Source organism: Vanacampus margaritifer, chromosome 8 (assembly GCF_051991255.1).
Source record: "Vanacampus margaritifer isolate UIUO_Vmar chromosome 8, RoL_Vmar_1.0, whole genome shotgun sequence".
In the NCBI taxonomy this organism is placed as follows: domain Eukaryota; kingdom Metazoa; phylum Chordata; class Actinopteri; order Syngnathiformes; family Syngnathidae; genus Vanacampus; species Vanacampus margaritifer.
The window spans coordinates 18,200,228-18,209,943 of NC_135439.1; positions in this window are offsets into that span (position 1 = coordinate 18,200,228).

The following is a 9,716-nucleotide window of genomic DNA, read 5'->3' on the forward strand; positions in this document are numbered from 1 at the left end:
TATTTGCTAGTTCCATCTTTTCTCGTGGTTCCATCTGTTTATGCGAGTATTAGTATATTTTACTAGATCCTTCATTTATTCGTTTATAAATACTTTCTATTGCAGGTTAAATACTTCTTGCAATTTTTTTTAACAGTCAACGGGGAGTGTTGTTCAGTACCGGTTTCATGAATTACATAACTTTATGATGAACCCCACTCAGTAAAAATGTGTTTGCAGGTTTTTATGGAGATGATTCATCATTCAAAAATGGAATCCATTGATTGCAGATAAACTAATGTAACCATAGTAACCTGGTGAACGGGATCCGGCGTGATGACAGGTTGTTGATGCGGCAACTAAGGCAGCCTGGTTGTGTAATCCTTTAAGCCTTGACACTCATATTCATGTGGCGCGCTTTACATCTTCTTACCTGAGATGCGACTAAGCATGTGATTTCATAATATGCGGATGTAGAACATAAGCATAGATGTGTTTACTGTAAGTGAAAAGGTTCTAAGAAAGAAGAAACAGAGTCTACAGAGTGTAATTGCCACTCCTTATTTGGTGAAGTGATGAATATATGTGTGAATGATGAATGTGATAATACTGAATGTATGTATGTGAGTGTGTGTGTGCTATGAGCTGATGGCAGTGGTGTCAGAGTGCTATGTTGTGGGGGTGCAAAGACATAGCGTGGATGACATTTTAACATGCAGCGTTTTTGTTGCTCATCCTTTGCTGTTTCCCCATAGTAGAAAAATTTGATTTCCCCTCTCACCATTTTTTCTTGTTAGAGACACGGCATGGATTTGTAGTTTAATGCTAAATTTCAAGTTTTCCAATAACAACGGACTTGTACAATGGGTGAATATGTACAGGTTGAAACATGTGCCACCTTGAACTGAATTTGAATGATTTATATTTGAATCATGAATATTGACTAACTGCATTAAACAACTGAATTTGAATGACAGTACATAGGGTTACATTGACAACATGTATGTATGTGCATTTATCTATTTATCTATTGAGAGAGAGAGAGAGAGAGAGAGAGAGAGAGAGAGAGAGAGAGAGAGAGAGAGAGAGAGAGAGAGAGAGAGAGAGAGAGAGAGAGAGAGAGAGAGAGAGAGAGAGAGAGAGAGAGAGAGAGAGAGAGAGAGAGAGAGAGAGAGAGAGAGAGAGAGAGAGAGAGAGAGAGAATGTTCTTTCCCCAGGAAGTTTGTCTGTCAAGCGTCAGTGCAGCATCAGGGGAACAGAAAGAGTTAATAGGTGAGTTCAGTCCCAGGGAAGAGTGAGCCAAAAATGATTCCCTCATGCCGAGTGAGATTATTGCTGACATCTCGTCTTTAGCCTCCCACGGCGCCAGGCGCGTGCGTGCAAAATGTGATCTCAGATGAAAACGCACAGAATTTTCTGTATGATTGTCAGATCTCAGCATGTGTGTTCCCTGAAGTGATAACCTTGTAATGACTCCATAGTGCATACTTAAGCACAATATGCTTTCCTGGATGATCAGTGCGTGTGTGTGTGTTCGCAAATACTGTCACTGAGCATAGAGCAAATGACCAGGAAAATCAAACTGTACAAATACGGTAAAATACTCTCAAGTTAAAACTCAGCTTGACTCCTGAGTTTTGCTGGCACAGATCCGCATGGACAAGAGAGCAGGAGCAATCCCTTATTATATTCCTGTAGATATGAAGAAAATTGAATTTTTAAAGAGAGCAAGCATCTTTTCATTCGCCATCCATCTCACAATGCCTGCTGGGAATGGATTTTCTATCTCTGATTGCGAAGCTTCCAGAAGCAGAGCACTGTGCTGACGTGAAGTGTCAGTGCTCCATCAGGAAACCTTTATTGGTCAGTTAATCTCAAGCACATTGAGCTGAGACGTCGGCAGGAAACCGCCCACCAGCCTCCCATGCCAAATGGTGTGCCACTTACTACAATAGGCTATGATTTGCACATACTATAAGAGATTATGATATGCTTTCAAAATATACTGTAGATGGAGGCAAAAAACAGACCAACTAGGGCACAAATAGAGCCAACTGTATGCACCCATATGGCTTGTACTAAAAGCATGTACAATGTAGTCATTACTTCAAACAGCATGCAGTTACAATTTAATATTTTAATGGCTATTTTTCCTTTTCCTGATGCAAAATCTTTGAATTACTTATTTAAATAAATGCAGCAATAACTTAGTATCGGATTTAAATCAGCCTTTCAATCCTCTCAGGCAAAATTCTCTTGAGGCAGCAGGAAACCAAAATCACTCATACATGCCCGAGGTTGAGCAAGTCACCAACTCCCTGCAGAGAACCTCCAGGAATCTAGTGGGAAGAAAGAAACAGCGCAGTGACGTGCAAAGCACAGCGGATGCCACGGGCGACCCGACCTTTTTGATACCCCCAAAAATAATTTGATGACTAGGTGTGGACGTAACATTTCCTAACATTATGACCATTGTTCACAGCAGGTTACCCCTTCAACATGACCTTTCATCTCCGATCAGGAACGGACATGGCGAGGGTGGGGTGGCTGTGGATGCACTCCTCAGGTGGATGCTCACCATCACCCCGGTATGAAACACTACCCTGAAACATTAACCCTAGTTTGCAACCATGTTTTGAAACATTAACTTTAGGTTAAAAAACTAATTTAAAAACCTAACCATAGTTTGAAAGCCTATATTAAAATTAGTTTTAAAATGGGGGACGGGGGAGTCGTGGGGGGAGCGGGGGCTGTGGACCGGTGGGGTGCCTGGCGGGCCTGCAGTGCCCCGTCCTGCTGCGTTGGGTTGGGGGCGCTCCTGCTCCTGGGTTTGCTCTCCGGCCGGTGGCCCCTTCGGGGCCCGGGGGTCGTCCTTTGGCGCTGCCGCAGCCTGGGGGGCCCTGAGGTGTTGCGCTTGCTCTGTCCTGGCAGGGGTCGACGGCTCCCCTCTTTGGTGGAGATTTTCATGCATGCCAGATCCACCACACCAGCATCTATCGAAACTCAGACACAATCTGCTTCTTCCTCAGGTCGTTGAATCGGTGGAGGTTGGTGTCTGTGGATCTCACTCCGCTTCGTCTGTCCTTCCTTTCCTCAGTCTCTCCTTTGGTCTCTTGAGGTCTCCCTGATTTGTTGGAATTTAGTTAATGTTTCTGGGCTTGGTGAAGGACCTTGGTGGCCTGGTGGGTGGTGGGTGGTGTCTGGTCGGTGCTGGATTTCACTTTCCTTTCTTTTCTTTGGTCCTTCCTCGGGTCTCCTGACGGCCTCACGACTCTGGCTGGATTCTGAAGTGTTCGGTTTAGGTGCACGGTATGGGATTTTTTAATAGGTTTTAGGTGAACTAATGAATACACACTCACACGCACGCACGCACGCACGCACGCACGCACACACACATACTCACCCGCATACAAAATTTAAAAAAAATAAAAATAAAAAGGAGAGAGCAATGATGATGACATGTCAAATTGATAAAATTACCAAATGAACAATACTGACCTCTCCAGAAGAAGAAAAAAACTAGTTTAAAACCCCACTTTGAAACCCTAACTCTAGGTTAAAATCCTAATTTGAAACCCTAACCATAGTTTGAAAGCATAACCCAAATTTGAAACCCTACATTGAAACCCCAATCCTAGTTTAAACCCCCACTTTGAAATCCTAACTCTAGGTTAAAATCCTAATTTGAAACCCTAACCATAGTTTGACAGCATAACCCTAGTTTAAAACCCCACTATTGAAATTCCAACCCTAGTTTAAAACCCTACTTTGAAACCCTATCCCTAGTTTTTCCCAATGTCGTTGTTGAAGTGCTCTGGCTACACCAAAAAAGTGGCATTTTCATCCATTGATAAAAACAACAAGTGTAACAGTACCATTTTCCACCATGACTGATGATCATTTTGAAGAGCAGCTCGCTATAAGTCAGTTAATGTCCAGACTGTGCATCCTTGGTTGATTCCATTCAGTGCATGTTATCAGCGTCCAGTATGGGACAAACATGTACACTCGTATTGTGCACTATGGCACTATATTCGTTGTGTTCCGAGAAGTATGCTTTTACTTCCTTTTACTTTGCTGAATTTGCAATGAGCCCACAGTCATAAAATAGCATTTAACAACGTATCTGTAATCCTTCTTCGTCACCATTCTACTTCTTTGTATTCTCTCTATGCCCCCATCTAGATACTCCTCTCTATAGTGCCTCTGGTGGTGGAACCAATACACTACAATATTGTACATTATTTAAAAAATTCTCAGTATATTTATAAATAAATATGTTTGGGGTTTTTATATTGGATCAAGTGTGGGCAATGTGATGTTTTGTTCTTGGTCAGCATGTGTACCTCTCGCAGTGGCCGTAATGCTACGTAATGATGTTTATTACACCCATTGGGTGTGCAAAGGCTGGTATTTTATGCTACGGTCTAGAATGCAGCCAATTTGAAAAACAAACAAATAGCATGAAGGAATTTGATTAGCAGAGCTAGAAAAAAATGGCTGGTGGAAATTTTTGATTGACTTTAGAAAGTCATCAGCCACATTGGCTGGTGTTTATAAAAGTTCATTTAGAACCCTGGTTATATTATAATGGTAAAAAACAAAAAACAAAGACAAGAAATAACAGTTTTGGTATAATGGATGTCGCATAATGCCAGGAACATTGAACCCAGTTATTCATATTTTTTTTCACAATGCAATGTTTTTAAAGAAGCTGGGTGAAAACAAAATACATCATCCTCTACTGTATTTCTCAGAATCAAACATGCAACACTGACTTACTGTGCATCACCTCATAAGGTTTGATCAATCCTGACTCCCTGGGAGGGTCGACAGTATATTCAGCATCATAGCATATAACCATTTTGAAATCACCAGAACTGTTGTGTTGGTATTATGACCCAGTTGTCTCTGGCACAGTGCCCACTGGACACAAACAATGTTTATCCTTCAGGCTGCCCAGCTGCAATGACGGGTGCTGGTAGACAATCTGCTCTCTGCAAACATATTTTTGGGTGAAAACGCAGATCACATTATGTTTTTTCTCTGTCCCAGCCCAATTGTGTGGAAAAAAACATATACTCATTCTGTTTTCCTAATGTTTCTAATGTGGACCACAACAATCCAAACCGCAGTTGCTGGTCATTGACTTTTTATGATGTACTTGATGATGTCACATTGTGAATGTGAATTGTGTATACCGTACTTTGTGTATTTGGATTTGCTTTTTTTTTTTTACTCTGTTCTCAATTGCCTTATGGAGTACATGTGTACATGTGTTATGGCATTGGGAATAAAGTATGATTGGCACACAGTCATTGTATTCACCCTATTGGAAACAACACTATATAGTAGGGGTGGGAATCTTTGAATATCTCACGATTCGATTCGATTCGATTCCGATTTTTGAGTGTGCGATTTGATTCTGGATCGATTTTCGATTGGGAGCGATTTTTTTTATTCAAAATGATTTGATTGACAATGATTTTTGCTTCAATTTATAGATGTTCAAGTAATCGTAATGATCTACTCCAGTCTGACTCGCTAATGTTAATTAGTGCTCTACTCGCAGCACTTTTATCACTCAAAAAAACAGCTTCAAGCTGCAAAAAAAACAACTTTTATTAGAATAACTTGATCGTGACTTTTTCCTTCTACTCTCTAATGTGGCTACAACTTAACAGTGTATCAGACCACGTGAAACCACACTGCCCTAAGTGCCCAAATCGGGTACAACATGAACAGCGCTCCCAATAAAGGCACACATAAACAAAGGGAAGACAGTATAAAATAATTTAAATAAAATCAATTTGAGGACATTTAAAATCGATTCTGAATTGTACTGAATGAGAATCGTGATTCTTATGAGAATCGATTTTTGGGCACACCCCTACTTTATATTACATAGGACGTGACTGATGAGTTTGTATTTTGCTTTTTCATTGGCTTTTTGGAAACTATTGTTTGAAGTACACATAAATACAACTCTTATCTCATTTTGAATGAATGTGATTAGATCAAACTATCACAACAAGCTTTTGAACACAAATTAATGTGACCTTTCAAGTTTGAACACTAATTGCCCCCTAACTAAATTAAGCAACAAACAAAAGCCATGCTTTTTAAATGGGAGGGAAAATTGTGAGTCAGTGCCAGATTTTGTGGCAGAAAGAATCAACAAAATAAACACAGAACTATGGCTAATGAAAGTGAAATATTCATAAAAGAATAAATATTGATGAAGCAAGACAAGGCAATGTGATTACATTCCTTCCATTATTTAATATTTATCTTTTAAAATGCCAGCAACCTACCAAGCTAAAAAAACACAAATGTCAGCTGCATGTGGCTCTGCCAGAAGTTACAGTTGTGCTCATAAATTTACAGGCAATGGCACAATTTTTAAGATTTGTACCATCCGATGCAAAATGCTTATTTAAAGAGAAGCTTGCATTTCACCTGAAGTTGTTGTGGGTTGTTTTTTTTCAGTGTCGCCAGAGATTTTAGTTTCCTTATCTGACCACCAAATCCTGTATTTGCCAACATTTGTGTACATTTCAGGCCAAACTTTTATGGGTAAATAAACTTTTAATCATAGCCAATTGGATGATTTCAGTTATTATTATGATTTAAAAAGAGCACACAGAATTACTGTATGTCAATTCGCAAGCAAACGGATTTACCACTCGACAGTATCCCTACTGCAAATAAAAAATTTCACCAGAACAGGAGCAATGCCCAAGGTGCATGCACATTGATAAATGAGTGAGTGGGAGATTGAACAGAAAGGCAAAAAGAAAGGAAAAAAAAATCGACTATAAGTGGAAATACAATACATAATAGTGAGCTGCCACATGAATTAAACTTGCTGCAGACAAACCCCCACACAGTGTCTGCATTACAAATAGTTGGTAGGTGGTGAGTTGTGGTCACGGTGCTTGTGGGTAGATAGTAAGTTCTCTTCAGGAAGACAAGAGGCTTTCCATTGACTGGCAAGATAGACTGCAGCCACTTTCATGAAAACATTTGCTGCAAGAAAACTTATTTTTGATGTTGTGGCTAATTGCCATAGTTATGACGAGCAGTGGATAAACATTATACATTTTGACAAACTTGTCTCCTGCATGGAGCAGTTAATTTTAATAAAATCCTTCCATGAAAGACAAAATTGAATTAATGCAAAAATGCATACATTAAATATTACTGTTAATGTTAGGTTTTGGATATTGTCTGCGGTTTTATTGTCATGGTGCGTGCAAAATGCAGCAAACAAAAAATTTGGCACAATTTCCAACAGCATCCTCAATCCAGAATTCATAGATCCCAATCCCCCATTTTTATTCATGTCTTTTTTGTAATGTTTATGTACTAAAATAAGCCATTGTACTATGTTTGAACCAAATCAACAATGGCGTTAATCTGCCAAATCCTCTTTTCACAATTTGGATACTCAATGTTGCAATATCATGCAAAACCAGATGTGGAAAAAATAAATGCTTTTTATGTTATTTATAGGTGTAATCAGTGCAAAATATTATTCCTTTCTAATGATCAATATGGTTTCAAGAAAATACAACAAAATAGTATTTTGCTGTTGTAACAACAAAACATGTAAAAGTGTTGTAGCAGTTGAATCCAACCAAACCAATCAATGAAAGCTGGATTTAAAACATTAGCATTGGTAGACCTTTTGAGCATATAACTCCAGAATCATGGACTATAGTCACCAGTCAAAAGATATATTATATCGTCGCTGTCCAGTGAAATATACAGTTTCATCCAATAAATCTAAAAAGTGACAAAAATGGACATAAGTGTTTTTCACAGGACAGCAACGATATGAGTGTCTCCTCAAGGACACATTGAAAACAATCATGTACAGGGGAGGCTTAAACAACAATATATTTGGGTCAAAAGCTTGTGAACTTTACCATGGCAACATATATATATATATACGTCAGGAAGGTGACAAGTGCATAGGGGTTGAGGGGTGGTGGTAGTCAGGTGGGCGTCTTGTACTGTATATGATGGCTTGGTAGGCCGACCTGTGAAGTGGCGGTGGTGATTGTGTCGCTAATGCTTTTCAGCAGGGGGGAAAGCTGCTATGAGGGCTCTTCATCGCACTTCTGTCAGTGTCGTGATCAATCAGGGTTTTTTTTCACACGGTTGCATAAACCACCACTCGGCAAAAATAGGCTGGGATTTAATTTTGGCCAGGGACGTGTGGTCAGGGGAGACAGGTAACACTTTCGTCACAAGGTAATAATTAATAATAATAATAATTATTATTATTATTATTATTATATATAATATAAATATATGATAGTTAAATTAACTTCTTTTGCATTTTAGTTCTGTGCTCTTTCTCGATCCTAATGAGGGCTGGTGGCATATTTAAAGTCAACCCCCCAACATTTTCTTGATAATAATATGTTCTATTCAGCTCCGCTAGTCTAAATACGGTATTTTGGTTAATATAGCGTTAGTGGAAGTTAAGCAGCAAAATCCAGCAGTTTTTTTCAATATCACAACCAATCACAGCGCAGCTTCAGAAAAAAGGTGAGCTGTGATTGGTCATTGCCTGAGCCCTGAACAACTGTGATGTCATATTTAGTCGACAGCAAGTGGCAAAATGGCCGCCCCCTGAGATGAATAAAAATGGCTGTTTTTCGCTGCATAACCCATATTCCATAAATGTAATAATAATCAGAATGTCATGTTTAGACTAGTGAGGTCACATATGACATCATTGTCAAGAAATGTTTAAGGTTGACCACTTAAAAAAAAAATGGATGTGATAAATTTGTTGTAAAAAGAAGAAACAAGTTAGTCTGATTTAGACAGTACTGTAAACTATAACTAGAATAATACACTGTATATACAGATTGTTCAATTAACACTCTTTAAAGGTGATTTTTATTTATTTATTTACTCACAGCTCTCATATTACATCTCATTTGATTATACAGGTGTTAACATTGATTTGGCTGGCCAGTGTAAGCAGGTATAATTTAGTTTGAATATTCAGGATCATTCTGTAAGAAACACATTTCATTCATGCTACGCTCAGTAACATTTGTTCATATATCCCTAAAGAGGAAAAATTGTGTTCATTTATGCTATTTATGCTCATGATAAGATCAGTGGTCACCCCTGAACTTTAATGGAAGGTACACTTATTATTAAGGTCATTCATTGTCGCTTTCTCAACTACAGCAGAACATATATTGGAATTTAATGACTGTGATGTGTAATATACAGTAAATGGGTTGAAATCTCATAACTGTTTCAGTTAATATGTCTTATTACAGTCAGGGCTAATATGGCTTCATGTGATTGCTGCAGAGTTATGAGAGTGGCCATAGGAGGGCCACTTTGCTCGTCACCCTTAGTCACTCCAAAGGTTGTCAAGCAAAGCTTCAGGAAGACGCAAGCACTCTCCACACACTTTAATTAAAGGCTTCCATTGGACAAGAGTTAGTAATTAGAGTGGGTGCTCAAATACTGCATGTCCCCTGGGAGGTGCCGAGGGGAACTCCCACTCAGCCATTAATGTTTGAACTACCCTGACTGAGTTGAATTATTCAATGAATCACTCGTCTTGTGCAGGTAAGTAACTCCCTCCTGGTTTGGTCCTCAGGCCAAAGTCAACATGACTTAGCGTATATGGGACAGGTGCAGCAGGATGAGCTTAGTGGACTGAGCATATACTGAACATTTCAGTGTAAAATTCCATG